Raw genomic sequence first — 8,068 nt, forward strand, 5'->3', positions numbered from 1 at the left:
AGGCTCCCTATTTTTTGGTTAATGTTGTTGGTAAGCTTTCCTAAGTTACTCCAATCCAGATCCCCAATGCAAACCTTCAGATCAACCTTCTCCTATGCAGATCTCTAATGCAACATTTAAAAAAAGAGTCAATAAGTGAAAATAACCAATAAACTGATTCCTTATGGGATTTTCCAATCAAATTGCCAGCAAACCATTTTCAGCCAAACCAATTTCAACGGATTTCGCTCAAATCTGATGTCGATGTTACTTATTTTGGTTTGAAATAAAGGACTTAATCATTTAATAATCCTAGCTTAATCCCGAACAGCGCCGGGTTATACTGCTAGTAGTAACAATAAAAGAAAAGACAGAGAAAGGAAACAGTTCACCTGGATTAGGACCCATAAATGCCCTAAGCACTTTAAAGATTTTGGTTTCCCCAAAATATATGTAATTCAATATATAAACAATAATAGCCATAAAATAAATTTTTATCTTTTTAAATGAGAAAAAATAACAGTAAGATGGAATATAATGTTTATTTTTGTATACTCTTTACTCTCTTACTCTTTTACTTGTTTCAGTCATTTGACTGTGGCCATGCTGGAGCACCACCTTTAGTCGAGCAAATCGACACCAGAACTTATTCTTTGGAAGCCTAGTACTTATTCTATCGGTCTCTTTTGCCGAACCGCTAAGTTACGGGGGCGTAAACACACCAGCATCGGTTGTCAAGCGATGTTGGGGGGAAAACACAGACACGCAAACATATACGCACACATACATATATATGACGGGCTTCTTTCAGTTTCCATCTACCGAATCCACTCACAAGGCTTTGATCGGCCCGAGGCTATAGTAGAGGACACTTGCCCAAGGTGCCACGCAATGGGACTGAACCCGGAACCATGTGGTTGGTAAGCAAGATACTTACCACACAGCCACTCATACACCTTTTATTTATATTTGAGAGGTTTTCTCCCTTTTTTTTTTTAAACTGCAAAGTCTTTGATCAAATCCTTGCTATGAACACTTTGAAATTATATTTCCAATTATAAAAGTCACTTCGAATATTATTGTAGCAAGTTTAATGTGATTTGTTTTGTGCCGTAGACCATTTACCATTTCTGTGCTTATTTTGCTTAATAGCTAATCCAGCAGTGCGTGTCCATCTGTGTTTGAATGTAAATCAAGTGAACGACTCTTCTTTGGATTCAGTAACTGTTTGAGGCTGAAATATTTTCTGGCTCTGAAGAGAAGTGACAGCCTTTGGAATGCAGTTACGATATGAATGTGCTTTCGCCAAGAGAAATCTTCAATGAGTGTCACCCATCAATTGTCCCCGTTACTTCTAAGTAAAATATTTGTTTTTAGGGTACTATATGGGTTCTTTGTAGTCTATTGATGGATAGAATTATGGGACCCAAATAAAATCAGCATACACTGATTGACCTGACATATTTCCTGCATAACATCGTTGTAGTTTCCCGTTGTTACTCTGAGTGTCTGTGCATCATTTTACTTTATTATGTGAATTCTTTATGGGCGTTATGAATGCTGTGAAGATAATTATGTAACTCCTTGTAATGCTGTCTTCTCTGTAAGGCAGTGAGCTGGCAGAAACGTTAGCACGCCGGGCGAAATGCTTAGCGGTATTCCGTCCGTCTTTACGTTCTGAGTTCAGATTCCGCCGAGGTCGACTTTGGCTTTCATCCTTTCGGGGTCGATAAATTAAGTACCAGTTACGCACTGAGGTCGATGTAATCGACTTAATCCCTTTGTCTGCCCTTGTTTGTCCCCTCTATGTTTAGCCCCTTGTGGGCAATAAAGAAATAAGAAACGTTAGCACGCCAGGCGAAATGCTTAGCGGTATTTCGTCTGCCGCTACGTTCTGAAGTCAACTTTGCCTTTCATCTTTTATGGGTCGATAACATAAATACCAGATGAACACTGGGGTTGATGTAATCGACTTACTCCCTTCCCCTAAAATTACTAGCACTGTGCCAAAATTTGAAACCAATCTTCTCATGTGTGGCTGGTAGGAAAGGTAGAAGACATGGTAATCGTTATTTTTGTTGCAGTAGCCAGGTTGCTAGGTGCCAGACGAAGGGTTGGGGGAAAAAACTTGTGCTGCAGTATCTGGAGAATACCGGAAGGGTGTAACTGAGATATCTACATGTGAGGCCATCTATATGTTTTGACAAGGTTTTTATGATATAAAATTGAGAATTATTTCATTAAACGGGTATCTTAAGACCCATAGACTCCGGTTGCAATAAGAATATTTCCTCTAACAAGCTGAATTCCGGGGGATTTTCTTCTCTTACCAAAACATTTAAGAATGTTCTATATGGCCTTTAGGTGCAAAAATTAAACTTTCCTTTTGGCTGTCAACGCCCATCAAAAATTGAAAATTGATTGACTCGAAAATGTCAGCAGACGTCATAATAGAGTCCAATTTACAATTAATATTATTAACTATACCATTAATCGCTGGTGGTAATTATCTCTCGTCAATATTGCCAAATAAAGTAATATCATTCGCCAGCGGTGTTGATCTGTGAATTTTAACGCTCCAGGTTCGGATTCAGTTTGTCTGCTACATGGTCAAAGACGTTCCAGCGATGATTATGCGTGAGAGACAAACTTCATAGAGGGATTGTGTAATGTATATATAAGTCTCAAAGACTTCAGGAGATGTCCTCAACGGAGACAGAAATTAGAACATTCATTTTGTACATTAGTTGGTCATTACGGGAAGACTGCGGAAAGAGGTAAAAAAATAGTAACCCCTACAGGTTTCGACGAGGATCGAACTCGCGACATTCTGTGTGTGAAACAGACGTGATAACCACTACACCACGAAACCTGCATCGTAAGTATATTGTTTTTTAGCTATTTAAAGGCAAAAAGCCCATTAATTAGTTTAACCTTTTATTACGATTTTTATTGTTGTTTTTAAGTGTTTTGGAAATGTAACATAATAATACGTCTGATTCAAGGTAATAGTTTGGCCAGCACCTAAAACTATAATTAACTCACCGCAGATGTTTATAAATAGAACTATACTGGTAACCAAGGCTTGGAGAATGCATAACCACCACCCCTATTGGGAGAATAACAGAACCAATATAGAAACATTGGCGCCCATTAGAGCTATATTGTTTACATTTAGAAAAACCACAGTTTATACCCACCCGCATCGTCTTTGTGTTTATATGTTCGTGTGTGTGTGTTTGTGTTGTGTGTGTGTTTCGATATATGTTTATACATGAACGTGTGTGCGTACATATGCATGTGTGTGTGCGCGGTTTAGAGCGGACGGAGTTGCGTACAAAATAATTACGGTGCTGTTGGACGGAGAAACACCTTGGATCCACGTCAACAATAACCAGTGAGAATAATATATTTGGAAAAGTGTTGCTGCTTAGACTCCCATATCCAAGGTCAGAGATGGGGGGAACTTTATATATGTTGCAAGGCTGACTTGACAGTCCAACAAAAGCATAACAAAAGCACTCTCATGTCATAATGACATTTTGATAAAGGTCTCGTTCAAATGGAACTGCATTCGGACAAGGCCGCACTTCATTACATAACTATATCAAATTCTACTTATATTACAATATATGGATCTTTCTCAATTGACGGGCACCACTTGTTTTCTTAACGAAACACTTTCAAACTTGGGATACTGGTAGAATGTGTCATATAAAACATCTTTTTCTCTTAGCCTTCTTAACAAAAATTTCTACATAAATGAAAAGTGGTGCCCGTCAATTCAGAAAGATTCCATTATATTACAGCGTGTGTATGTGTACGCGTGTGTGTGTGTTATTTGGTTATTGTTGGTGAACTTGTTGAAGAACAATAATACATTTACTGAATATGTATAAAGATGCAGAGGTTTAAATTTACGAATAATAATGATTCGACTGGGACCTCATGTATAGAAGCGTAATGAGGACAATATGCTGATAAGACTCTCAACAGCATCCATGATATAAAGGAAAGGAAAATATGCCAAGAGATGAAACGAATGAAAACATAACTAGTAGGATAACAAATTAAAGCAAAAGAAAGAATCTATGATGTTTTGATAAGGATTGAACCTGTAATACTCTTTGTGGGAGGCAAACGTGTTAACCATTACACAACGTAACATCTGCGAAAAAAAATTTAAAATTATAAATATTTAAATATAAACCGCAAGCATAAGTTTTATATTTTTATTTTTATGGATAAAACGTAGATAAATGGTAGTAATACGGGAAAGTAAATCTAGTTGTTTAATAGTTCAGTTATTTAGAAGTAATTACAGATATAAATAAATATAGTGCGTAGTCTGTCATTCAGCAACATCTCTGCATTTTATCTATAGCAGAAAAACACTCGATTTATGAATCATTATCGATATCTGAAAACCATCGTTGTGATTATTATAATTATTTTTACTGTTGTTGTTATTTTATGAATACACGAAGTTATTATACAATGCATATTTATTTTGCTAAATATTTATTTGATGTTATACTTGTGTATATTCGTGCGTGTGTGTGTGTGTGTGAGTGTGTGAGAGCGAGAAGGGAGAGAGAGAGAGAAAGAGGAAGTGAAAGACAGATGTGTGTTTATACGCACGAATTGAAAACGAAAGTGAAACTAGGCTGACTATTTTCAAAACAAAGAACGTAGCTGTATTTGTGTAAGGGCGAAAGAAAGGGAGATAGAGCGTTGATGGGTGCATGCGTAACAGAACGATTTTCAATACAGATGTAAATAAATCTACGCCATCTATAGTAGTTCACTTTATGAGGCTGTGATTTTTATTCATTTCCGAATTGTATTAACCAAATGAACGAATTTATATATTTGCACTTAGTGAGATGACACTCGTTAGCAATTAAATCTGGGTGAAAATATATAGAATGTGAAAAAATTGGCACCAGGTTCCGACGAGGATCGAACTCGCGACAGTCTGTGTGTGAAACAGATGTGATAACCACTACACCACGGAACCTTACGAAAGGGCAAATCGCAATTTTAAGTATTTAAACGTAAACCAGAGAAAACATTTTTACCCCTTGTTTTCAAGATTGAGTTATAAAAACATTGTTTGAGACAATATCAGAAATGCCAGAATGGAAGGGTCTCCCATATGCAATAAAATGAACCTGGAATACTTGATCAAATGGAATTATCGAAGCAGTTTATGAAGCATCTTCTAACGGGGATGTTTAAATTTTTAAAAAGTCAATTAGCAATGGAGATAATTCTTCAGAAATTAGTTAACCAAAACTTTCGGTAATTAAAAACAAGATGAACTGGAATGATTTTGGCCTTTAAAACCAAGTAGTAAAAAAAAGTGAAAACGGACATGTTCCGACCATATTAAGCCTTCTCAGCAAAGAGTATCCGATTTCATCAGGTTGATGAAACTGAAAGCAATAAGAACATACATGCGAATGAGTATCTGTATGTGTATATGTGCTTGTTTGTATATATACATAGCTAGCTAGCTATCTAGCTAGCTAGATAGATAGATAGATAGATAGATAGATAGATAGATAGATAGATAGATAGATAGATAGATAGATAGATAGATAGACACACACACACACACACACACACACACACACAGACAGACACACAGACACACACAGATAGATAGATAGATAGATAGATAGATAGATAGATAGATAGATAGATAGATAGATAGACAGACTTATACATACTATATAGATATATGCCCACATACATATAGACATATATACATATATATATGCATATATATGGTCTTTATATGTGCATATATATATATATATATATATATATATATATATATATGCACATATATATATGTGCATATATATATATGTATATACATGCACATGTATATGCATATATGCATATGCAAGAATATGTGAGAATGAGTATGCATATATATGCATACATACATACCGTATTTTAACGTGTAGAAGGGACCCTTTCTTGTCAAAAATTAGGTTTAAAAAAATATGGGAGTTTCTTATACACGGATAGTATTATAATCCCTTACAAAACCATTTTCAAAATTTTAAGCCCAAAAATTAGGGGGTTCCTTATACACGTTAAAATACCGTACATACATACACACACGTGCGCGCGTGTGTATCTATATTGTCATGATTTTATGGGAGTCATCAAAATTGCTTGATCTTTTTTTTTATATTCTAAACGAACAGCAAGCTCAGTTCAGTCATTTGCAGATAGAAATAAGCATTAAGCAACAGGATTGTCACCAAGAGAAGTCTGTATTTAAGCTATATTAACAACAACACGACTGTCATTTCGAGCTGCCTTTGTATTCAAGCTGCGACAATAAACAACATCGTTATAACTAACTTACACCAATAACACATTTGCCATCATTGTAAACAAACACATCATTTATATGACATCATCGTTATTTTATTTCGAAAATAACAAGTTGTATAAGACTGCCTAATGAGCATTCTTTCGTTTTGGCTCCGCAAAACGAAGGAATGCCTATTAGGCATTAAGGAATGTCTATTAATGCATGACTCTTTTTTTTATATGATTTGTTTTATAGTGTACCTTTGGTCTTTTTTAAAAATATATTTGTTTATGCGTTGTGTCTGTGATTGTATGTGAGTTCGCGCGAGCTAAGTAAAAGCCAAAATGAAACTAGAATGAATTTCATGTAAACAAACAGCGTAAACATGTTTATAGGAGCGAAACGGCGACTAAGCGGAAACGCAGTTATGCAACAACGGTTCTCTTACACAGATGTAGATAAACCTGTAGAAGTTATCTTTTTGAGGTTGGAATGCTCATTCGTTTACAAATAAAATTAAGTGTGGAAGCGAAGTCAATTAGCACCCATTTAAGAAATAAATTTTAGCAGTAAATCATTGATAGAGGGAAAACGCAGAAGAAAAATATCCCACAGGTTCCGACGAGGATCGAACTCGCGACATTTTGTGTGTGAAACAGATGTGATAACCACTACACCACGGAACCTACGAGTGCAACCTTATGACAGTAACGTATTTGTAAGCATTATTTATAAGTGAATCTGGGACAATTTTTTTATTTTTGTTTAAGGATGAAATTTAAGAAATAATGGTAACATAAGAAATTGAGAGGCTGGTAGTTTAATTGTTTGGTCAAAAATAAGCATTAGCATTGTTTATCTCATCTTACATCTCCGTTTCTCCATATTACAGTAAAAAAATCGATTTAATCAACATAAGCTAATAAGACATTTGCTATCGATGAAAACAGGCGTTTCATAGAATATCATAGATATTTTATTTTAAAATCATTATTATTGTTATTAACGTATGTGTTTATTGTCTAATATCCCTTTAGTATTCGAATATATATTTGTTTTGCGCTCGCGAGTTCGTGTGCATTTCGTGGCGGGGACGGTTCACACGCCAAAATTGAAAACGAAAGTGAAACTAGTCTGAATCAAAGCAAAATAAATGTAAATAGGTTTGCATGAGACAGCGTTGATTTGCTATTTCGTGTGAAATTGTGATTTTCATGCATTTCTAAATAATCAGCTTCCATTTGAGTAACGAATATTAATAGTAGATTGTAAGATGAGATACCCACGATATGAAAAAAAATTACAAATCAACAGGTTCCGACGAGGATCGAACTCGCGACATTCTGTGTGTGAAACAGACGTGATAACCACTACACCACGGAACCCACGATGTAAACAAACGTAGTCATTAGTATTTAAATCAAAACTAAAAACATTATTATTATATCTTTAACCCTTTATTTCGTGGATGAAATATAGATAGTGGCGAGATGAGAAAAAAGAGCTCAGCCGTTTTAAAACTGGTTACAGACGCAAACATTAGCAACAGGACTGTGTCCATTAGAAACCTCTCCGTATTATACCCACAACAGACAAAACGAAATCAATATAACCAGCATAAACCAGTTGCTATTGATATAAACAATCGCATCACTTACGTAATATCAAAAGTACATCTTTTTGAAATAATAATTATTATTGTTGTTAACACGCGAAGAATCATATTTTGTACCTCTAGGTTGTCTTTTTTTC

The 8,068-nt window shown here is 35.3% G+C and overlaps 4 non-coding genes across 4 annotated transcripts; all 4 read right to left on the reverse strand.

The window, feature by feature from the left end:
* Positions 1-2,778: 2,778 nt before the first annotated feature.
* Trnav-cac (transfer RNA valine (anticodon CAC)) lies at positions 2,779-2,851 on the reverse strand. Its single transcript has one exon. It is a non-coding gene; the product is annotated as a tRNA-Val (tRNA).
* A 2,075-nt stretch (positions 2,852-4,926) lies between these two features.
* Trnav-cac (transfer RNA valine (anticodon CAC)) lies at positions 4,927-4,999 on the reverse strand. Its single transcript has one exon. It is a non-coding gene; the product is annotated as a tRNA-Val (tRNA).
* A 1,930-nt stretch (positions 5,000-6,929) lies between these two features.
* On the reverse strand, positions 6,930-7,002 carry Trnav-cac (transfer RNA valine (anticodon CAC)). The gene has a single exon. It is a non-coding gene; the product is annotated as a tRNA-Val (tRNA).
* Positions 7,003-7,628: 626 nt separating this feature from the next.
* Positions 7,629-7,701, reverse strand: Trnav-cac (transfer RNA valine (anticodon CAC)). Its single transcript has one exon. It is a non-coding gene; the product is annotated as a tRNA-Val (tRNA).
* Between the last annotated feature and the right edge of the window lie 367 nt (positions 7,702-8,068).

The sequence above is a fragment of the Octopus bimaculoides genome, chromosome 25 (genome assembly GCF_001194135.2).
Source record: "Octopus bimaculoides isolate UCB-OBI-ISO-001 chromosome 25, ASM119413v2, whole genome shotgun sequence".
NCBI lineage: Eukaryota > Metazoa > Mollusca > Cephalopoda > Octopoda > Octopodidae > Octopus > Octopus bimaculoides.